The sequence below is a fragment of the Rhinoraja longicauda genome, chromosome 36 (genome assembly GCF_053455715.1).
Source record: "Rhinoraja longicauda isolate Sanriku21f chromosome 36, sRhiLon1.1, whole genome shotgun sequence".
Taxonomy (NCBI): Eukaryota; Metazoa; Chordata; class Chondrichthyes; order Rajiformes; family Arhynchobatidae; genus Rhinoraja; species Rhinoraja longicauda.
The window spans coordinates 15,824-40,520 of record NC_135988.1 but is presented as its reverse complement, the minus strand read 5'-3'; the positions used below and the strand labels follow the sequence as shown (position 1 = coordinate 40,520).

At 46.7% G+C, this 24,697-nt stretch overlaps 1 long non-coding RNA gene across 1 annotated transcript; it reads right to left on the bottom strand.

Annotated features, from left to right (window-relative positions):
* Positions 1-5: 5 nt before the first annotated feature.
* On the bottom strand, positions 6-23,910 carry LOC144610331 (uncharacterized). Its single transcript, XR_013549406.1, has 3 exons — positions 23,791-23,910; positions 1,220-1,252; positions 6-75 (listed from the first exon to the last, which is right to left on the bottom strand). It is a non-coding gene; the product is annotated as an uncharacterized LOC144610331 (long non-coding RNA).
* Between the last annotated feature and the right edge of the window lie 787 nt (positions 23,911-24,697).

Genomic DNA, 24,697 nt, shown 5'->3' with positions numbered 1-24,697 from the left:
AGATCCCCTTGTAGTGAACCTCCACTCTCCCGGCGCAGGGACTGTTCCCGTTCACCAGCCTCAACCTCACGCTTTCTGAAAACAAACATCAGAACAGTTAAGAACCAACGTTAGTGCCGCTTTGAGCCGCGGGTCACTCTGCGCTCCGCGCACCGCGCCCCCCTAGCTCCAGCCATTCAAACTCCACATGTCCCAGAGAATGACCAACGGGAGCACCCGGCTTTGGCAGACTCTGAATGAACTGTCACAGTGTGAAAAAAATTGCCAGTAGGTTGGTAAACGTCCGGAGAACCGGGGTCACCCAGGCCTTCCCGGGTAGAAGGCAGCGCCTTAGACACTCCGGACAGCCTTGTGCTCGTTTCCATCAGAGAATGCATTCTGTCTCTGATAAACTATCATTAATAATGATAATCTCTTTAGAATGGAAGTACACGGGACCCCCAGAGTTGGGCTGGTCTGTGTCTGACGAAAACTACTGTGTTGAGTGGATGCAATTTCACGTTTAACTCTTGACAAATATCTAAATGGGAGGTGAAATATGCCGATCTCAGCAAAATCATCCAAACACATGAACTGCTTCGACTGCACTGGTGGTTAAGCGAGGGCTCAAACAATATTCGTGAAGTTACGGATACAAAGTGCTGGAGTCACTCGGCGGGTCAGGCAGCGAGGACACAACGTGCTAGAGTTAATCAGCGGACACCTCTCCATGTTCTCCTGGGATGTTGCCTGTTCCACCGAAATACTCCAGTACTGTGTATTGGTTTTGTAAACCATCACCCACCTCCAGTTTAAATTCCATTTGGAATATTTTGCAGGACCAAGAACCACCTGCAGTTCCTTGTGTCTCCAAGGTCAACTACAGGCCCGTTGCGATTCTCGGGGGAGCGGCTGATGAGCTGCTCGGGTCAGTGCCACGCTGTACTCAAAGCTCATGTGACGGGCAGTGGAAGCCAACAGTGGTGGGAGATGTGCAGGTATTCCTGGAATTGGACCAGAACGGTAGCGGCATCTGGACTGGGTCCCCAGCGCTCAAACGTGGGATGAGAAGTGGGAACACGCTTGGAAAGAGGAACAATGTCAGCAGGGTCGATTTCCCACAATGCGTGTTCCAAGAACCTTACTGATCATCAGTCCGCCTATCGCCGCAGAGGTGAAATAAAAATCTTCCGCGACAATCAATCTCACGCTTAAACCAGTGAAAATTAAGCGGAATTACCTGTAGGGTCAGCCTGACAATCCACAAGGCGGCCTGGAATGAGAAGTAAAGAATTAGATTTGGCAGCCTGTGTGACGGGTGGAGTGATGGGTTTGGGAAGCGGGGACGATGCAGGTCTCTTGGCCCACGGTGACCGCCCTATCGCCCATTGTGACCGATCTAGTTCGGGCAACTTCACTGCCCATTTTACGTAGCGCAGCGGTAGAGTTGCTGCTTTACAGCGAATGCAGCGCCGGAGACTCAGGTTCGATCCTGACTACGGGTGCTGCACTGTAAGGAGTTTGTACGTTCTCCCCGTGACCTGCGTGGGTTTTCTCCGAGATCTTCGGTTTCCTCCCACACTCCAAAGACGTACAGGTATGTAGGTTAATTGGCTGGGTAAATGTAAAAATTGTCCCTAGTGGGTGTAGGATAGTGTTAATGTACGGGGATCACTGGGCGGCACGGACTTGGAGGGCCGAAAAGGCCCGTTTCCGGCTGTATATATATGATATGATATGATATGATGATAACTTTACAATGCCAGTCTAACTATTAATTCTGACGGGAAGGAGCATTCTGCGATTAATAGTGAACGACCCGACCCCCCCCCCCCCCCCCTCCCCCTCCCCCTCCCCCCTCCCCCTCCAGCCCCACTTTGTTCCCCTACAAGTAAAACATGACAATGTTCCGTTTTTGGTACACATGATAATCAAACACTCTTGACTTCTGACTTCTGAACGCTTCTGTTTGTCGCGTTCGTGCTATCGCTAGTTAAGATTCTGATTTCAATTTTAATTTCCACGGGCGATACAGAGAGAACTGATCCGTGTGTCAGACGAGTAGGAAAACAACTGCAGATCCTGGGACAAATCGAAGGTATCACAAAATGGTGCAGGAATTCAGTCTGCAGAAGGGTCTCGACCCGAAACGTTACCCATTCCTTCTCTCCAGAGATGCTGCCTGACCCGCCGAGTTACTCCAGCATTTTGTGATACCTTCGTGTGTCAGACTAATTCAACTCAACTCCCTACGTACTGCTAGTCGTTGTTTCTTGCTCATACAGCCATCTACCTGATATTCTCTCCGTTAGATCTGCAAGCATACTACTATTTAGGTCTACAAGCTGCCAAGTGTAAAAGCAAAGCTCCCATTCTTAACTTCCAGGGACATAAAGAGGGCCATTCGGCCCATCGTCTCCATACCGAGCCTCAAACAGCAACGTTTCATGTATCCTCTCCATATTTCCTTTCACCCAGTCACGAAATATTTCTCTCACATGCCCACCAACTCTTCTTTGAACCGTTTGGACCATTCCATTAAAGAATAATTTATCGTAGTCAATTAAACTACCTAGCAAGAAACCATTGGGATGCGCGAGGAAACCGGAGCATCCGGGATACCGCGCAACCATAGGGAGGACATGTAGATTTAACGCAGACATCATCGGGATGTAGGATTGAACCGAGCTCTCTGAAACTGGGTGTGTGCCACTGTAATATAATTGAATAGAGGACACTGACAGCGTGCTTCTTTCAACCAGCAGAGCCATTGCCCGCTGCATCACAGATAGAGTTCAATGCCAACACGCGTGGTGTCAGTATCGATTTTGCAAGATTTCATTGGGACTGCGTAGCCCCCTCCGAGCGTCCGAGATTCGCCCTACATTCCAAAATCAAGTGTTCATTGCCAACGCTAAAGTTTCTCTCGTGTGCGTGAGTGAAAATATCTTCGGGGAATTGATGAGAATGGAGGGAAATTAAAATGGGACTAATTATGCAATTGGGTGTTTGCCGCTCGCCTTAGACTCGGGGGGCAGAAAGGGCTCTCTCAGTATTGTTTGTCACAATGCCTCTATAACTCTATTTCCCCGTACTGAACGTGAATGTGCTTAAGGCAAGGCAAGTTTATTTATATAGCACATTCCATAGCAATTGCAATGGCAATTCAAAGTGCTTTACACAGAGCATAAAAAATACAGAACAAGGAGAAAAGGTAGGAAAATACAAATAATAAGAGTAATAAGATAATAAATAATAGTTATAAGTAAGACTAATAGTGTAATGGGGGATCATGGCAGATGTATTGTGTAAATTACACCGGCTCCAACAATGGTCAATTCACGTGATGATAAATTAATGTAAAATAAATTACAGAATAAAAGTTTGTTTGATTTAGCCAGCACCCAATTTCTGCCGATGATTCAGAAATTATTTTTTTCTTGATTTGGTTTTCAGATGTACATAACTATTATCATATGTTTAAATCAAGCCAGAATTTTAAGTGTCCTATTTCTTTCGGCAAACACTTTGCACATTTGAGTCCGATTTCCCTGATAGCAAAACAACATTTCTGACCGACCTCTATAAGTACAATCTAATCGAGTCAACCTGACGTTAGCCATCAATTGAAAAGGCAGGAGATGGAGCAAGTGGGGACATGCGGAAGAATGTATTGGCATTTAATTAAACTCTTCTGAATATTCTGCAGAAAACGTTGAATCTCGGCCAATCGATTTCGAAGGGAAGAAATTGTCATGCATTCCCTTTCAGGCAATGCGCGTTTGCTTTTAATGAAGTTTATCAAAAAAATGCAGGCCACAGCAGTGAACATTGCGAAACTATACGAGCGACTGAAAAGGGCACCGGGTAGCAGTTAATGAGGTGGAACAACAGCTGAAGATATTCCTGAATGTGTTATTAAAGCAGTAAATGAGAGAAATATTCCAAAAAAAGAGGTAAATGTTTGAAGCACTCCACAGAGGAGTCGGCATCCGTGGAAAGAAAAACAGGTGTGATTTGTTCTCTGCTTTTCTTTCCACAAATTCTGTCCACCGGTCCACGGTGTCCAAAGTGGATTCTTTGTCTTCATTCCTCAGAAGCTGCTGCCCCGCCGAAGGTTCTGTTTACATGTCCTATATCATTTAGCATTTAGCACGAGGGCGATGCAGGGGATAAAACACCAAGCCGTAACTTGATACGAAGGTCTGCACTGAGCGTTTAAACCGAATTCAGCCAGTGAAAATATTTAAAGAAAATCGCAACATCTCACCAACTGCGATGCTCCACATAAACTGGAATGGAATGCGCAAAAATGCCCCGAGAAAAAACGTGTTGCTGCTTATCACCGGTCACACGTCGGGCCAAACTGAAAACTTCACCTTGACATATAATGTCACACATTTCAATATCACTGACAGCAGATTAAGCACAACCGCCGTGTGAAAATGTCAGTGTCAATATCCATGGAAATTCAACAGTATTCATTCCATATCAGGATGAATCTTAATGATGTAAAATTCATAAAGCCTTTCCAACAACACGATACTAACTACATTTTACAAATGTGCTCATTTCACTACATTTCACAGCTGCTGTCTCACAGCGCCAAGTCCCCGGGTTCAATCCTGAATCCGGGCGCTGTCTGTGTGAAATTTGCATGTTCTTCCTGTGACCGCATGGATTTTCTACGGGTGCTCCGGTTTCCGTCTATATTCCAAACACTTGCAGGTTTGTAAGTTAACTGGCTTCTGTAAATTGCACCTGGTGTGCAGGCCATAGAACTAATGGACGGGTGTTCAATGGTCGTTGTGGACTCGGTGGACTGAAGGGGCTGTTTCCACACTGTGTCTCCAAACAAAACTAAACGAAATTGTATAAACTAAAATAAATAAGTCTGACGAAGTGTTCCGACACAAAACGTCACCTATTCCTTTTCTCCAGAGATGCTTCCTGACCCGCAGAGTGACTCCAACATTTTGTGTCTAAACTAAATTAAATCTAAGCTGCATCTGATCCAGCGGCAGGAATTTGTGCGTCGGTTCAGTCACAACAGCTGCCGGTCCAATGCTATTCACCGTCACGGAGTTTAGACACTCCCGACACCGTTGTGCTCTTTTCCAAGAGAGTATGCATGCTATCTGTGATCAACTATGATTAATAATCTCTTTAGAATGGAAGTGTACTGGCCCCCAGAGTTGGGCTGGTCTGTGTCTGACGAAAACTGCTGTGTTGAGTGGATACAATTTCACGTTTAACTCTGACAAATATCTAAATGGGAGGTGAAATACGCTAATCTTAGCAAAATTATCCCAAAACATTAACTGTTCCGACTGCACTAGTGGCTAAACGAGGGCCCAAACAGTATTCGTGAAAACATAAATAATGAATCCTGGAAAGCATCAAGCCGTAACTTGTCACGAAAATCTGCACTGAACCTTTATCTGAATTGAGCAAGTGAAAAGAAATTTAAACACAAATGGAACATCTCTCTCACTGCGATTCTCCACAAAAACGGAAATTAATACGCAAAAATCCCCAGAGAAAAATGTATTGCAGCTTATCGCCGGACACCTCTACGGCCCAACTGGAAACTCAATTTGATGTATAATGTCACACATTTAAAGATCAACAGCAACAAATTAAACGCCATCACTGCGTGTAAATGTCACTGTCAATAGCCATCGAAGGGCGGCACGGTGGCACAGTGGTAGAGTTGCTGCCTTACAGCGCCAGGGACCCGGGTTCAATCCTGACTATTTGGCTTGAAATAAATGTAAATTGTCCCTGTAATTGTAAATTGTCCCTAGTGTGTGTGTGTAGGATAGCGTGTGTGTACGGGGATCGCTGGTCGGTGTCGACTCGGTGGGCCGAGCGCCCTGTTTCCGCGCCGCATTTCTAAACTAAACTGAATGTGAGTGTTTAAGATTAATGACAAAATGAATGTTAAACGTTGGCAGTGCTGATTCGACATCAGGATGTTTTTTTAAGGCTGTAAAATGTATAAAGCTTTTCCAACAAAATGATCCATTTGATGAATTTGCTCGGTTCACTGTCTGACATGATGTGTATAAAAAGCTGCAACTGATCAGTATCAGCGGCAGGAGTTTGTGCGCGGCTTCAGTCAGCAACAGCTGCAGCTTCGGGTGCTGTTCACCCTCACAGAGATTATACTCTCCGGACTCCGATGTGCTCTGTTCCAACAGTGACCGCCCTCCACCTCCGATAAATTCAGATTCATAATGTCTTGAGAATGGCAGCACACATGACCCGCGATTTATCTGGGCTGGTATGTGACTGAAGGATTGTCCAGTGCACGCAATTTCACGTTTAACTCTATTCGACAAAAAATCTAAATGGGAAGTTATATGTGTTAATCTTGGCAAAATTATCCCAACGAATGGACTGCCCCGGCACCCTTCAAGATTCCATTTCTACCTTTATAATTTTGAATTTAATTAGCTTACTTTCTCAGTCATTCAGCCCTAGTTGTTCTCATTACAAAAACACTCAAAAAGCCCTGATGTGGGCAGGTGGACATTTCACACGTGGAAGACATTTTTCATCCGTTTTGCAGATCAATATTTTATTACAACATTTAGAGATAAGGACTCAAAGTGCTGGAGTAACTGGGGCGGCACAGCGGTCGAGTTGCTGCCTTCCACCGCGGGGTTCGATCCTAACTCCGGACGCTGTCTGTACGGAGTTTGTACGTTCTCCCCGTGACCTGCGTGGGTTTTTCCAAGATCTTAGGTTTCCTCCAACACTCCAAAGACGTGCAGGTTTGTAGGTTCATTGGCTTGGTATAAAATTGTGAATTATTCCGGGTGTATGTGGGGTGGTGATCGCTGGTCGGCGTGGACTCGCCGGCCCGAATGGCCAGTTTCTGCGCTCTTCCACTAAACTGTTAAAAAAACTAAACTCAGCGGGTCAGGCAGCATCAGTTTGGGGAAGGTTGGACACTCGAAACGCCACCTAACCATGTTCACCAGAGATGCTGCCAGTCCCGCTGAGTTACTCCAGCACTGAGTCTTTTTTTTGTGGTAAATCAGCATTCGCAGTCCCTTGTGTCTCCATTTATAGTTAAATATTTCCTACTATCCACACGCCATTACCACAACGTTCATATAGCTATAAACTTACGGGAGAAGAAGAATAAATAGCACATCAAATGATAACCGGAAACTTTCAATAAACCCAATGAACTCACAGTTCCAAATATGCGATACCAACACAGTCAAGAAGAGCCACAGCATTTTCCCGGCGGACAATTACAGCGACAGCTTCATAACTTTAGCAGGACACACACTAGGACACAGACAGGTCTCTCCAGAACCTTCGGACACACCAACGTATCTGGGTGTTAATGCTTCGATAAATGTTTTTCACTGCATCCGATGTTTGTCTCCAAACAAGCGACAGGGTTTGACTGAAGTAAGGCGTGGACTCGTCTGCTCGATCGCACCAATGAGAAAGAACCCTCCATTTCAGAACCCAATGGATTTATCGGGTCCATCTTCTTTCTGCCGCCTTCTCTCCGAGAAAACTGACCACATTTTGAGTATTTGTGAGCGGTTTTGGTGCCCATATCTGAGGAGGGATGTGCGAGCACTCGAGAGGGTCCAGATGAGCATCTTGGACACTTGGACACATATATGGAGAGGAAATGTTTAGTAGGATTTAGGACAAACGTGGGCAAATGGGGGAGGGGGTGTGAAGCAAGGTGAGAGGGGAGGAGTGGGGTTGGAGCAAAGACGGGAGGCTCCACATGAGACTCTAACTGAGTCACCTAGCCGATGCCGTTCAGACTTGTGCCTCTTCGCCTCATAAGATGCCTTATAGCCGGTACATCTCAGATATACCATAGCCGGTACATCTCATTCTTTAGGGAACGTGGGTTCCCCTCCCCCATCATAGATGAGACCTTCACACGTCTCCACAGCACCCCCACATCTCCGCTCGCTCCTCCTCCCCCTGGTCACAACAGGATCAGAGTTCCCCCAAGTCTTTACCTTCCACCCCCTCATCGCTTCCCACCCAAATCTCACCCTCCCCAGGTACTTTCCCCTGCAACCGTAGGAGATGCAACACCTGTCCCTATACCCCCCCCCCCCCTCGACTCCGTCCAAGGACTCCAACTCTTTTCAGGTGAGGTCGAGGTACACTTGTACCTCCTTCAACCGCATCTACTGCATGCGCTGTTCTAGGTGTGGACACCTGTATATCGGCGAGACCAAGCGCAGGCTCTGCGATCTTTTCGCTGAACAACTCCGCTCAGTCCTTCTAAACCTATCAGATCTCCCAGTTGCTGAACACTTTAACCCCCCTCCCATTCCCACACTGACCTTTCTGTCCTGGGCCTCCACGATTGTCAATGTGAGGCCCAGCGCAAAATGGAGGAATAACACCTCATATTTCGCTAGGGCAGCTTACACCCCAGTGGTATGAATATTGACTTCTCTAACTTCAAGTAACCCTTGCTTTCCCTCTCTCTCCATATCCCCCTTCAAAGTTACCTAACCAGTCTGCCTCTCCTCCTTTACATGTTATCTCTGTTTGCTTTGTTGACGCCTTCTCCTTGCTAACAATGATCTATTCTACATTTTCTTTGATCCACTTCCCCTTTGTCTCATTTTCACAGCTTAGATTTGCTTATCTCTGTATCTCCCTCTCCCCTGACTCAATCTGAAGAAGGGTCTCGACCCGAAACATCACCTATTCCTTCTATCCAGAGATGCTGCCTGTCCCGCCGAGTTACTCCAGCATTTTGTGTCTATCTTCAATTTAAACCAGCTTCTGCAGTTCCTTTCTACACTGACCATCTGGCTGTTCTTTTCATTGCCTTTGTTCCACCACCAGGTACTTAAGCTCATTGCAAACAACTCAGAGCCCCCAGCCCGCACCTACTCTCAGAAGCCACTTCCAAATATCACACAAAGCTAAACGGGGCAGCATCATCACTGGAGAGAAGGAATGGGGGACGTTTTGGGTCGAGACACTTCTTCAGACTGAAAAAGGGGATGTGAACCGTCAGCCATTCCTTCTCTCCAGAGGCGCTGCCTGCCCAGCTGCACCTTGTTTGGGACGGGCAAGCTGGGCCGCCGGGCCTGCTTCCATGTTGTGTGACTCTGAAACAACATGAGACACCCGAACTTTAGTTTAGTTTAGAGATACAGCACGAAAACAGGCCCTTCGGCCCACTGTTTCCGACCAGCGATCGCTGCACATTAACACTATCCTACACATACTCGGGACAATTTAGACGTTTAACAATCAAATTTACCTACATACCTGTATATCTTTGGAATGTGGGAGGAAACCAATGATCTAGGAGGAAACCCACACGGTCACAGGTAGAATGTACAAACTCCGTGCAGACAGCACCTGTAGTCGGGATTGAACCCGGGTCTCTGGTGCTACAAGCGCTGTAAGACAACAACTCTACCGCTGCGCCACCATGCCGCCCATTTTGTAGCGATGCTTTGATGAATGATTGTGACTATCTACCCTATCCATGCCACTCATAATTTTATATGCTTCTATCAATTCTCCCCTCAACCTTTGCTGGTTCGGAGAAGCAAATCCAAGTCTATCGTGTCGCTGAAACACTGACAACTATCAACCAAATAGTCCGCTTACCAGCTGGAGCGTGTTGTATTTTGTATATTAATTTATTACATTGTAACTGCTGTAATCATTATTAGCCATTTAAATTTAACAGCGTAGGCATTCTTTATACTTTAGTACATTGCAACTGTCTGTAACCTTGTTACATTTGGATGAAAGATAATGGTGGCGAGATAAGGAAAGACATAGGCCTTGAGGTGATGGATGGATGTGAGGGATGGACTAGCAGGGAAATAAGGGTGGTGAAGTATGAAGGGATGTGAGCATTGAGATAAGGATATATTACTGAATGGTATTTAATGGTGGTGGGACAGACGGGTGACTGCAAAGAAATGAATGACTGAAGAAAGGAGTGTGGGTATGAGGTAATGTAAAGAAGATAAGGTTTGGAATAATCCTATAAACATAGACTGCCCGATGTACTAAGTGGGCAGTCAGGTGGTTGGCTTCCCACATTTTCCAGCCGTTGTTTGTAAATAAAGGCTTTTAACTTCTCGAAGAATTCTCTGTGTCGCCTGTCTTAATTTCGAGGATCAGGGAACCACAACAAAATTGGCGCTGCGAGCAGGATCGGAAAGAGGCCGTTCAAGAACGGACAAGAAGCTAAAGGCGTTTCCAAGACCTCCAGAGGCTCCCCGGTTCAATAGGTAAAGGGTGGCCACCCGCAAAAAAGGTAGCCGGTTTTCCACTTTATTTGGACTAACAGCCTGTTGAAAATGGAGGACCTCTGGTGACACAGAAGCACCCAGGCGGTCCAAAGACCTCTCCAATCCAACAGAACTTATCGTGAAATTATTCTAAAAAGGAGACCCGGAGGATTGCTCGAGAAGGCTGCGCAATGGGGTAAGTGGATAATAGTTGAGTAAGATTTTGTGTGTGATGTGAATAAGACCTTGTGGATACCGCCCTAAGAGGATAGGGGACTGAATAGACGATGCGTCCTGTGGATACCGCTCTAGTCAACTAGGGATCTGCATGGGCAAGTTAAGATGTCCTGTGGATACCACTCTGGTTGGCTAGGGGTCTGTACAGGCAGGATAAGATGTCCTGTGGATACCGCTCTAGTTAACTAGGGATCTGCATGGGTAAGATAAGACATCCTGTGGATACCATTCTGGTTAGCTAGGGGTATGTACGGGCAGGATCAGATGATCTGTGGATACCGCCCTAAGTGAGTAGGGGTCTGTACGGGCAGAATAAGAATTGGAATAATTGGATAACATTTTTTTTTAAATGCAAAATATTAAAGGAATATAGTAGAACTGTAGAAGATAGAAATAGCGTAATAGGTAGTATAGTGACCATAGAGACGGAACGGGGTGAGAACAAGGACTGCATTTAAACTGACTGACCAAGTGCAATAAAATAAGATGAGTACAATGAATAAGATAACTGCAGTTGAACTAGTAAGTACGAAAAAGGAAAAAGAACTAGACGTGCTTAAATTGTTTAGAATAGAAGGAGAAAGGCTGAGGAAAGCATACCAGGAAAGGAACACCACCCCAAACAAGGGTGAAAAACCCAAAAAACAGCATGAATGTCAGGAGCATCAGGAGAAAAAATCAACTCTGTACCCCAGCCTAAGGGATCCTGGGTATCCCCCTCCCTATTCCGGCCAGGATGGAATAAAGCCGTGTCCTTTGCTGAAGGGAATAGTGGAGATAGAGGGAGAAGTCACAAATTGGAATGATGAGCAAGACATAAAGGAATATAGACAGAGAAGGGGGCAGTGAGGGAAGGAAAGGATGAAGCAAGAAGCACGGGAACTAGAAGCAGACATCGGAAGGCTTCAGGACCTCAGGGACCTCAGGGACAGAAAGATTTATGAGACCCGTCAGGCAGCAAATGAGGAGTATGAGGGAAAGAGCAACGCACAATCACAGGCGAGTAATCAGCAGGCATCAGAGAGAGGGCAAAGATGTGAGAATGAAGCAGAATTAGAAAGTGATGGAGAAAGAACAAGGGCGCGGAGAAGGGAAATAGAGGCATCCATGAAGCTCTTAGAGATAGAGATAAGGGAGTTGGAAAAAACTGTTGAGCGAGAAAGAAATGAAAGCCAGGTGTACGCCCAGGAAGGAATGAGGTGGGAAAGCATACAGGTAGAACCACAACAGGGGGTGGCAAGCGGGAGACAGGAGCTGAGGGATGGAATGATGCCGTTACTTTTGAAAAAGGCAGGACAAACCCAGTATATTCCTTGGGCGACCCGAGATCTAGAAGGGCTGAAAAATGCCTTGCCCAACATATATGACGGGGCAGGAAAATGGATAAGAGCCTTTGAGGAGGAAACTACAGGACAGTTATTGGCTATGGGAGATTTGAATGCACGACTGGTGAAAGTGATAGGAACCATGAAACTAGCAGAACTATTTGTAATGGCAGGGGTAAAAAACGCAAATGACCTGATGATTGATGGCCAGCCATTTAACATCGTCAGACGGAGGGTATGGCAGGCCCTCAGAGACTGTTACCCGCTCAAGGTGGACCCAAAGACATTGAGGGGAGACCCGCTGGGGGACACGGAGAACCCAACAGCTTATCTGGAGGATCAACTGAAAAAGTGGAGACTTGAAACCGAACAACAAATAGACGGTAGTGAGTTACTGACCACTTTGTTTTGGACCGCTGTGATGGATGCCATGCCCCCTCAGGTTAAGTCCAGACTGGAGGAAGTGGTGGGATTGACAACCATGCCCCACTCCCAGTTCAGGGACCACCTGGTTCATGCAGTCGACAAATATCGTAAAGATAGACAAAGACTGGTGGACCAGCAAGAAGAGGTGCAGAGAAAATTGATGCAAATGCAAATAGAAGAACTGAAAAAGAAAGAACGTAAAAAGGGAAAGAAAATGCTGGCAGTAACAACAGACCCGGCTGAAACTGCAGAAATGAACAATGCACTGATGCATAGTGGGTCCTATGACAGAGCCAGACGGGGGCCGGAGAATCCCATGCCAATAATAAATGTCTTTGGGGGAACGTTTCCTCAAATGCTCTATCAGGGACAAAATAAATCAGGAAATCAGCCCCGACACGACTGGGGCCTCCAAGGGGCGACACAAGGAAGGGGACGAGGAAGGCCAGTAAGTAAACGGATAGTTGATAAAACATGTTGGGGGTGTAAGCAGGTAGGGCACCTGACGAGGGACTGCCCACACCGTCCATGGCCCGGTCCATACAAACAGGAACCCACAGGGGGTGAGCAGTGTTTTAACCCAGGGTCGGCCCCAACGGGCCCGACAGGAGGCCCAACTGGACTCGTGAACCCCTGTGCTAGATATTAGGGGTGCCCAGAGAACCCGGATGGGAAGGGACTTTACCCAATGATAACGCGAGAGGCAGAAGAAGAATCCATGGTTCAGGTAATTTTGGGTGGGCAGTTAGACAATAGACAATAGACAATAGGTGCAGGAGTAGGCCATTCAGCCCTTCGAGCCAGCACCGCCATTCAATGCGATCATGGCTGATCACTCTCAATCAGTACCCCGTTCCTGCCCTCACCCCATACCCCCTCACTCCGCTATCCTTAAGAGCTCTAGCCAGCTCTCTTTTGAAAGCATCCAACGAACTGGCCTCCACTGCCTTTTGAGGCAGAGAATTCCACACCTTCACCACTCTCTGACTGAAAAAGTTCTTCCTCATCTCCGTTCTAAATGGCCTACCCCTTATTCTTAAACTGTGGCCCCTTGTTCTGGACTCCCCCAACATTGGGAACATGTTTCCTGCCTCTAATGTGTCCAATCCCCTAATTATCTTATATGTTAACACCTATGATGATAGATACTGGAGCTACATATACTTGTGTGCTACCGCAGTATGCCTCCCACCTTCCCAAGTCAGGAAAATTTGTTAAAACTGTACGGTTCTCGGGAAAAACACAGTTAACACGATGCACAACCCCATAAGATGTAAGTTTGAAAATGAGCAATAGAGAAATAGTTTTACCGATATTGGTGTCTGAAGGAACCCCCATTAATCTGCTAGGCAGGGATGCCTTGTTGAAACTAGAATTAAAGATTGCCGTAATTCACCGACAGGACTTCAAGATCAATCTCATCTCCATCTCATCTGCTCCTTCATTTGAACACCTGGCTTTCAAACTCTCTGGCCACACACAATTAGTCATGGCAGTTGTCTACCGCCCTCCCAAACCACACCCATCATTCCTTTCTGACTTCTCTGACTTTCTGACCCAGTTCTGTTCTCTCTCCCCCTCAATCCTCCTCGGTGATTTCAACACCCATATGGACTCCACTGACTCCACAATAACCGCTGACTTCACTGAAATACTCAACTGCTTCAACCTCACTCAACACGTCAATTTTCCCACCCATAACCGTGGGCACATTCTGGACCTTGTCTGCTCCACTGGACTAAATCGACATCACCTCTCTGGCTCCGACCCCACCCTCTCTGATCACTTAGCCATCACCATGTCTGTCAATATTCCCACCCCAGCTCCAAAGCAAAAATGCAAAATCAACTTCCGTAAGCTGAACTCTGTTTCACCTACCTCGCTCTCATCCTCCCTCTCTGAAATAATGTCCGCCTCTCCCTTCGTTGACCTCCACAGCCCCTCTGACCTCACTGACTACTACAACCGCACTCTCTCCTCCTGCCTCGACCAGCTTGCACCTATAAAAACCAAAACAGTTTCCTTCACCCACTCTGCTCCCTGGTTTACCCCTGAACTCCACGTGATGAAAACTCATGCCCGCCAACTTGAAAGACTCCGCAACAAAACAGGTCTCACAATTCACTCCCAAACCTACAAAGACCACCTGCAGCACTACAAAGATGCCCTCTCCCGCGCCCACTCCACCTACTACTCTCAAATAATTCACTCTGGCTCCGGAAATCCAAAAACACTCTTCTCTACAATAAACAAACTCCTCAGCCCCCTGGACACCATCTCCCAATCATTCACAGTTGACAAATGCACCACTTTCCTTTCATTCTTCCAAAGCAAAATAGACAACATCTACAGCACCTTAACCACCAACGCACCTGCCCCCCCCTTATCCTGTCAGCCCCTGCCTCAGTTCTCCCCAATCTCCACCACCGACCTCTCTGACCTCTTCACAGGAATAAAAACTGCCACCTGCTCTCTGGACCCCATCCCCTCCAGCTTTGTCAAGGCCTGCCTTCCTGCTCTCTCTCCACTTATCACTGCAACAATAAACTCCTCCCTGTCCACTGGCATCGTCCCGCCATCCCTCAAAATCGCTGCTGTCACCCCCATTCTGAAAAAACCTGGTCTAACTTGGTCTAAACCCTGACACCCCAAACAATCTCCAACCTACCCTTTCTGTCCAAAGTTTTGGAACTTGCTGTAGCTTCCCAACTCAAATACCACCTCTCTACCAATAACCTGTATGAAACTTTCCAATCCGGATTCCGCTCAAACCACTGTACTGAAACTGCGCTCCTCAAAATCACAAACGACATTCTCCTCTCCTGCGACGCTGGCAACCTCAACATCCTCATCCTACTTGACCTCAGCGCCGCCTTTGACACCATAAATCACTTAATTCTACTCACCCGACTTGAAACCTCCCTTAACATCACCGGCACAGCCCTATCCTGTTTCAAATCTTACCTCTCTGACAGACACCAGTTCATCTCCATTAACAACTGTAAATCCCCCACTGCTCCCCTCCCCCAAGGTGTCCCCCAAGGCTCAGTCCTTGGCCTCCTCCTCTTCATCCTCTACCTGTTCCCCCTTGGTCAATTAATCCGCCGTCATGGTCTCAACTTCCACTGCTTCGCCGATGATATCCAGCTCCTCATCTCCACCAAGTCAATCTCCCCCACCACACACTCTACACTGACAAACTGCATCACTGAAATAAAATCTTGGCTTCAATCAAATTTCCTCAAACTCAATTGCAACAAATCTGAAATCATCATCATTGGTCCAAAAACGCTCACCAAATCCACCCAAAACTTCATCCTCAGCATTGATGGTCTCCCAGTATCCACCTCCCCTCACATCCGGAATCTTGGAATCATCTTTGATCAAACCCTCTCCTTCGACAAACACATCAAACACATCACAAAGACAGCCTTCTTCCACCTCAAAAACATTGCCCGTCTCCGTCCATCCCTCTCCTCCACAGCTGCAGAAACCCTCATCCACGCCTTCATCACCTCCCGTCTGGACTACTGCAACAGCCTCCTCTATGGCGCACCCTCAAAAATCATCAGTAAACTTCAATACATTCAAAACTCCGCTGCCCGTCTACTCACCCACACCCCGATCCGTGACCATATCACCCCCGTCCTTTACAAACTCCACTGGCTCCCCATCCCTCAGAGAATCCAGTACAAATTCCTCCTCATAACCTACAAAGCCCTCCATAACCTGGCCCCATCCTACCTGACCGACCTCCTCCACAGGCACACTCCCACCTGAACCCTCCGCTCTGCTGCTGCCCAACTCCTATCCCCCCACATCCGGACCAAACTCAGATCCTGGGGGGACAGGGCTTTCTCCATCGCTGCTCCCACCCTATGGAACTCACTACCCCAAACCGTTAGAGACTCCTCCACACTCACCACATTCAAAACATCGCTGAAGTCTCACCTGTTCAGTACTGCCTTCAACCACTGAAGGTCACCTCACCTTCTGTCTCCTTTCTCTGTTCGTTTAGTTATTTACTTATTGATCTATTTATTCATTTCCCTATGTTCTCTAAATCTATGTAAAGCGTCTTTGAGTATATGAAAAGCGCTATATAAATAAAATGCATTATTAAAGTTGGAATGTACCAAAGATGGTCTGAGCGTGGGAAGATGGAATGCCCAGTTGTTCATGCGGGAAGCTAGAAAAGCTCATGTATTTTGGATAGGAGATATAGAAGATCAAATTTGGAAAACGTGGAACAGGTGGAAAGAGGGGGTGATGACCATATTACCTGAACCAACCCCGCCCAAAACTGAGCTACATTGTACGGTACGTATTGACAAGACCCAGGACATAGAGCAGGAAAGGTTGTGGTGCCTGGGAACATGCGGCCAGCATCACCGAAGGGCAGAAGCCATAATAGTTGGAAAACAAGGGGCAGCCTTGCAAATTAAATGGAACACCTTTTTTGAAAAATGGTATAGGGTGCCAGGAGCTGCACCCCATGTGACATTATTAGTAAATAAGGGACATCAGTCCAGGGACTTGGGGCCCCTGATGAAACAAGTGGACACTATTGTTAACTGGGAAAAGATTACACCGAAGGTATGGAAATCCGAGGACGATAATTATATCAAGATAGTGGTGAGCATAGATATGGTGGGAACAACAAAAGAGGTTGAAGTTAGTCCCCAGCAACATCTCCTTTTATTAAAGAAGGGAGAAAGTCAGACGAAGGAGGACAAGTTGAACAGACTGTCGCCTGGCTTATGGTCACAACATGATACAGATGTCGTAAAAGTGAAATCCGCAAACCCGGTAGAAATAGAACTAATGCAGGGGGCAATTCAGCCAAGGAGACCGCAATACCCCTTGAAGCCAGAAGCAGAGGAAGACATAGCACTAACTATACAGGGCCTGTTGGAGGCGGGAGTACTCGTCAAAACAAAGAGTCCCTGTAACACCCCGCTATTACCAGTTTTAAAAGCAGACAAGTCAAGGTGGAGATTAGTACATGATCTACGAGCAGTCAATAAGGTAATGAGAGATTGGCCAGCGGTGGTTCCAAACCCACACACATTGCTGACTAACATTCCACAGGAGGCAACATGCTTTTCAGTGATTGATCTTTGTTCAGCAATCTTTAGTGTGCCGTTAGCGGAAAGATGTCGGTATTTGTTTGCGTTTACTTATAGGGGCATTCAATATACCTATACTAGGATGCCGCAGGGTTTTAAACACTCACCTCATGTTTTCAATCAGGTACTGAAGGCAGATTTGGTAGGTATATCCTTAGACAGTACTTTAATAAAGTATGTGGATGATTTGTTGGTCTGCTCCGAAAGTGAGGACCGATGCGAGCAAGACACCCTGACTCTTTTGGAAAGGCTGGCGTACGGAGCCCATAACGTGTCCAGGAAGAAGTTGCCGTTTTGTAAGCAACAGGTGGAATATTTAGGACGGTTGATCTCCAAAGGAGTAAAGGCTATAGCACCAGATCAAATTGAAGCAATAATTAAAACTCCCAAGCCTCGGACAGTAAAGCAGATGATGACATTTTGGGGAATGGTGGGATACAGCTTAGGTTGGATTGGAGAATATGCTGAAATTGTGATCCCATTATGAAAAATACTGAAGGAAGCAGGACATGCAAGTTTGAAAAATGTCTTACAATGGAATGATGAGGCAGAGACAGCTTTTAACACCATTAAGCAGGAGCTACAGTCAGCCCCAGCACTTGCCCTGCCAAATTATGAGAGATTCTTTCATCTCTATGTTTCCAACAGACAGGAGGGCTACGCTGCAGCAGTACTGATGCAGGAAACAGGCATTGGTAAAGCTATGCAGCACCTACGGTTCAGAGGTAGACTTGGAGGAATACGCATCCACTGTGCTCTCCTACATCAACTGCTGTGTGGAGAATGTCACGGAGGACAAGGTGATAAAGATGTTCCCAAACCGGAAACCCTGGATGAACAAGGAGGTACAGAACCTGCTGAGGGCACGCAACAATGCCTTTAAATCTGGTGACACTGCAGCATACAGTGTTGCCAGATCACACCTAAGCAAAGGTATTAAAAGGGCCAAAGACACCCATAGGCAACGGGTGGAAGACCACTTCAACACCACGGACACCAGAAGCATGTGGCAGGGTGTCAGGGACATCACTGGCTACAAGAGCAGCCCTGCCTGCCCCCACAGCGATATGGCACTGAACAACGAGCTTAACACCTTCTTTGTCCGCTTTGAAACTGGAAAAACCACCTTGAGTGAAAGAACCCCAGCCGAGGCGTTGGGACAGGTCTTGCAACTGAGCACACAGGAGGTACAACGCGCTCTGCAAAGGGTCAAGCCACGCAAGGCTGCAGGACCGGATGGAGTTCAAGGAAGGGTACTGAAGGACTGTGCTGAACAGCTGGCTGAGGTATTCACCAGGATCTTTAACCTGTCATTATCTCTGGCTAGGGTCCCCAAGTGCCTGAAGCCGGCTATCATAGTTCCGGTGCCGAAAAAAGCAAAGATCTCCAACCTGAACGACTACCGCCCGGTTGCCCTAATGCCGATAGTCATGAAGTGCTTTGAGAGGCTGGTCCTCTCACACATCAAATCCAGCATCCTTGACTCACTGGACCCACATCAATTTGCATACAGGGCAAATAGATCCACAGAGGACGCCATCTCTCTGGCTCTTCACACTGTCCTGACTCACCTAGAGAGACAGGGCACGTACGTGAGGATGCTATTCATAGACTATAGCTCCGCCTTCAACACGGTCATCCCCACCAAGCTCATCACCAAACTCCACCAGCTAGGCCTTAGCTCGTCATTATGTGACTGGATCCTGGACTTCCTGCTGGAACGACCGCAGGCAGTGAGAATGGGCCCGCACCTGTCCTCCACTATCACCCTGAGTACCGGCACACCACAGGGCTGTGTTCTGAGCCACATGCTCTACTCCCTCTTCACACACGACTGTGTTCCTGCATTCGACACCAACACCATTGTCAAGTTTGCAGATGACACAACGGTGATCGGGCTGATCACCAACGGGGATGAAACAAACTATAGAGCGGAGGTGCAGAACCTGGCGGACTGGTGCTCGGATAACAACCTGTCCCTAAATACCACCAAGACCAAGGAGTTGATCATCAACTTCCGTAGGTCACATAACGGGGAATATGCCACGATCTCTATCAACGGGGTCAGTGTGGAGAGAGTGTCCAGCTTCAAGTTTCTGGGCACTCACATTTCGGAGGACCTAACGTGGTCCAATAACACTGCTGCGCTGGTCAAGAAGGCACAACAAAGACTGTTCTACTTAAGAACACTGACAAAGTCTGGTCTACCCCAACAGCTGCTGACGACCTTCTACCGCTGCACCATAGAGAGCATCCTAACGCATGGCATCCCTGTGTGGTACCTCAGCTGCACGGAGGCAGAAAGGAAAGCTCTACAGCGGGTAGTCCATAGAGCTCAGAGGGCCATCGGAACACAGCTACCAGACTTGGAGGGCATCTACAACACACGATGCCTCAGAAAAGCCACCAGCATCCACAAAGACTCTTCACACCCCTGCAACAGTCTGTTCGAACTTCTTCCATCGGGCAGACGATACAAGGTCTTCTATGCCCGCACCTCCAGACTCAGGAACAGCTTCATCCCCAGGGCCATAGCTGCTATGAACCGGTCCTGCTGAGCCGGATGGCCACAACGCATAGATCAACTTGCACTTTACCCTGTCCAAAACTGTTACAACTGTTTCGTTTCGTTGGGTTGCTGCTGTCTAAATTACCTAAATTATTGCATCGTATGGGAGGCGCATTCCCAATCTCGTTGTACCCCTGGGTACAATGACAATAAAGATATATTGTATTGTATTGTATTGTATTGTAGCTTACTTCAGTACAAGATTGGATGAGGTGGTGCAGGGTTACCCACCCTGCTACCAGGGACTGGCTGCGTTGCACTACGCATATAATAAAGCCTCGTCTGTAACCATGGGCTATCCTGTGATTATATATACGCACCACAAGGTAGTGGAACTGTTGGAAAAAGGAAAGTTTGTGTTGACACCAGCTAGAATAGTAGCGTTTCAAATACTGTTGACATTTCCAGACATTACTATACAGAGATGCACCACAAGTAACATAGCTGATTATGTTCCACTTGATCACGAGGGAGAACCCCACGATTGCATAGACAAAACGATGGTCTTTTCTAAGTTGAGGGCGGACTTACAATCAGAACCACTGAATGATGAGGACAAGAAAGTTTTGTTTGTAGATGGTTCATGTTATAGGGATCATGAGGGCAATCATGTAGGATTTGCAGTGGTACAGCAGGACCAATCAGGTTTCCAAACAATCAAATTGGAAGCTTGCCCACAACCTTGTTCAGCCCAGTTGGCAGAGATTAAGGCTCTAACAGCAGCATGTGAAATGATGGAAGGTACGAAAGTTGACATTTACACAGATTCAGCATATGCACATGGGGTCTGTCATCTGTTTGGGTCAGTATGGAAGCAGCGAGGCTTCAAGGAAAGCAATGGGGACCCTATACAGCATTTTCAGCAAATTTCAGACCTAATACAGGCACTGACTAAACCTAGGGCACTAGCTGTTGTTAAATGCCAGGCACACAAGAAGGGAAACAACATGATAACGAAGGGCAATAATGCCGCAGATGAAGCAGCCAGAAAAGCGTCTGGATGCCAATCAGCCATTATCGCCCCTCGGGTAAATTTAGACCTGGAACCCACACAGGAGGATATAGTCGAAATTCAAGGTAGGGCTACTCTAGCTGAACAAACAATGTGGAGACAGAGGGGAGCCAAGCAGAATGCAGAGGGCCTGTGGACTACTGAAGAAGGTTTGCTGGTAGCACCTACACCTCTGCTGACCATTCTCATCTCAGAAGCGCATGGGTTAAACCATTGTGCAAGGGGGAGGTGATAAGGAAAATAAAGAAGGATGGGTTTTGGCACCCTATCTGCAGGCTGCAGTAGATCACATTCTGTCACAGTGTGAGATATGTGCTCAAAACAATGTTAGAAAGGGAATAATAACACCTATAGATCATATACCTATGCCCAAAGGACCATTTAGACACTTGGTGATCAACTATGTGGACATGCTGAAAACGGTAAGAGGGAAAAGATACATGCTGGTAATAATTGATAGATTTAGCAGATGGGTGGAGGCGGTACCATCTAAAGACTTGGGTGCGGGAACTGTAGTCAAGTTTCTGACAAATGAGGTCATCCCACAATTCGGCATACCAACCGAAATCAGCTCCGACAATGGAGCGGCTTTTATCTAAAAAGCTGTTAAGTTGGTGTTACAAGCCCTAAGAGTGAAACAAAGATTTGGGTGTGTATACAACCCTCAATCTCAGGGCATGGTAGAAAGAGTTAATGGAACGTTGAAAGCTAAGTTGAATAAGATTTGTGCAACCACAAAGTTAAATTGGATCGATGCCCTGCCACTAGCATTAATGAGCTGTCGCATGCAAACTAATCGAACAACTCATTTAACACCACATGAGATGCTCACTAGCAAACCCATGCCAATGCCCAAATGGAGAGGTCCTTACAAGGGACCAAGCTTGGAACAATTAGAGGTGGAACTTAAACAGTACATGCAACAGTTAACTACGATACACAAGTCTATTTATACACAGGAAAAGCAAAAAGAACCAGAGGCAGACCAGGAAGAAGGACTTATTAAACCCGGAGATCAGGTCTATGTGCGAGCCTTTCGACGAAGGTGGAATGAGCCAAGAAGGGAAGGCCCATTCATGGTAACTAAAGCCTCACTGACTGCTGTACATGGTACAATCTCAATCATTGTACAAGGACTGTCTCACAGGCACAACCTGTGAATAACCTCGAGGTAAGCGAACGTGAGAACGAAAGCGCAGGGGAAGGACCAAGCATTGACCAGATCATAAAGGAGATCTTGGGAGACAATATTGATTCTGAGGTTGTGGAAGATGAGGTCGTGGGCGCATGTCATCCTCATGACAATATGGGTGGAGGCGACATGGGGGAGGCCATTATTGCTTCTTCCAACTCAAACCTGGAAGTCCTCGACTTTATAGATTTGGACTTGGCGGAAGCAGACTGGTCCTAACGTTGCCCTGCTAGGGTCAGGGGAGCAGGTGCGGAATCGAAGGGACTTTAAGAATAGGGAATAACTATTGGAATCGCCCTATTTGTAATTACTATTGTACTATGTTGTGTTTTTCCATGCATCAAATCTCTCCTCATAAAAGCCACTGCGAAGCAGTTTCCGTTGCTCCAGGGCAAGAGCGAGTCTAACCTCCAAGAGAAGCAGATCACGCCGATAGAATACTATAATGACAAGCAAATTGCTTTGGAGGATTATTAAGGATGTAGTTTGTAAGGGTAGCTGGGTCTTTTTTCCTACCCCAGGCAAATGGGGGTGGGTTTTTGGCCTAGTAACCCAGGATGTCAGCATGTTAGAAAGACAACACTGACAAGCTGCACACTATATATATCTAAATACCCTGAGTTGGGGGCTAATGATTGTGATTGGATTGATGATTTAAGTTCACCACATGTGCAGCTTTTAGTTTTCTTTTTCTGTGAGACCACGTAGGTCTCAAAGGGGGGAACTGTTGTATTTTGTATATTAGTTTGTTACATTGTAACTGCTGTAATCATTATTAGCCATTTAAATTTAACAGCAAGGGCATTCTTTATACTTTAGTACATTGCAACTGTCTGTAACCTTGTTATATTTGGATGAAAGATAATGGTGGCGAGATAAGGAAAGACATAGGCCTTGGGGTGATGGAAGCATGTGAGGGATGGACTAGCAGGGAAATAAGGATGGGAAAGTATGAAGGGATGTGAGCATTGAGACAAGGATATATTACTAAATGGGATTTAATGGTGGTGGGACAGACGGGTGACTGCAAAGAAATGAATGACTGAAGAAAGGAGTGTGGGTATGAAGTAATGTAAAGAAGATAAGGTTTGGAATAATCCTATAAACATAGACCGCCCGATGTACTAAGTGGGCAGTCAGGTGGTTAGCTTCCTGATTGTTCCAGCCGTTGTTTGAAAATAAAGGCTTTTAACTTCTCGAAGAATTCTCCGTGTCGCCTGTCTTAATTTCGAGGATCAGGGAACCACAACAAGCGCAGGCCTGACCTCCCATCGACCTCATTGGAGACCTTTGAGCTATCTTTGATGGACTTCATCAGACTTGATCTTGCACCAAATGTTAAACCCTTTATCTTGTATCTGTACACTGTGGAACTGTGTGATTGTATTCATGTGTAGCCTTTTCAATGACTGGATAGCATGCAACAAAAAGCTTTTAACTGTACATCAGCTCACGTGACAATAATAAACTAAACTAATCAAGGTTTCAAGATCTCAAGGTGTCAAGGTCAGTTTATTGTCACATGTACTCATTTAGGTTCAGTGAAATGCGCATTACCATACAGCCATACTCAAAACAAAGCAACAAGACACACAACTACATAAAAATAAACATAAACATCCACCACAGCAGATTCCCCACATTCCTCACTGTGATGGAAGGCAATAAAGTCCAATCTGCTTCCCCTTTTATTCTCCCGCAGTCGGGGCTGTCGAACCATCCGCAGTCGGGGCGATCGAAGCTCCCGTGTCGGGGCGCTTGAAACTCCTATGGCTTGGAGTTCCCGCAGTTGGTCTCTAACCAGAGACCGCGATGTTAAAGTCTGCAGGCCCCCGCGGTTGGAGCCGCAAAGTCGAACCCCCACAGGGATCGCCAACTCCGCGATAGTAAGTTTGCAGGCTCCCGCGGTGGAGTTCTCGAAGTCGATCTCCAACAAAGGCCACCAACTCCTCGATGTTAGGCCGCAGTGCGGAAGGAGATAAGGTACGGAAAAAAATCACATCTCCGTTGAGGTAAGAGATTTAAAAAAGTTTACCCCAACTCCCCCCTCCCCCACCTCTATCTAAAACAAGCTAAAGAACACTAAACAACATACATTTAACACGTACAGCAGCACACAAAGAAGGAAGGGACAGACAGACAGTTGGCGAGGCAGCCATTGCTGGCGCCACCCAGTGGTTTAGACGTCCTGGCACTAAATCTGGTAAACCTTCTCTGCACCCTCTCCAAACCCTCCACATCTTTCCGTGAATGGGGCGACCAATACTGCACACGTCACTCCAAGAGTGGCGTAACCAAAGTCCTATGGAGCTGCATCATGACTTACTGACTCTTATATTCAATGCCCTTAGTAGTGCAGGCCAGTATACCATTTACCTCCATTACCACCTAATGTACTTGTGCGGCCACTTCTGTAAGCTATGAACATGGACTCGAAGATTCCTCTGCACATCAATGCTATTAAGGGTCTTCCCATTGACTGTATACTCTCCCCTTATATTATATCCTGCTCTATCTTCTGACAGCATTCTTCATTGACTGCAACTCCTCCAATTTT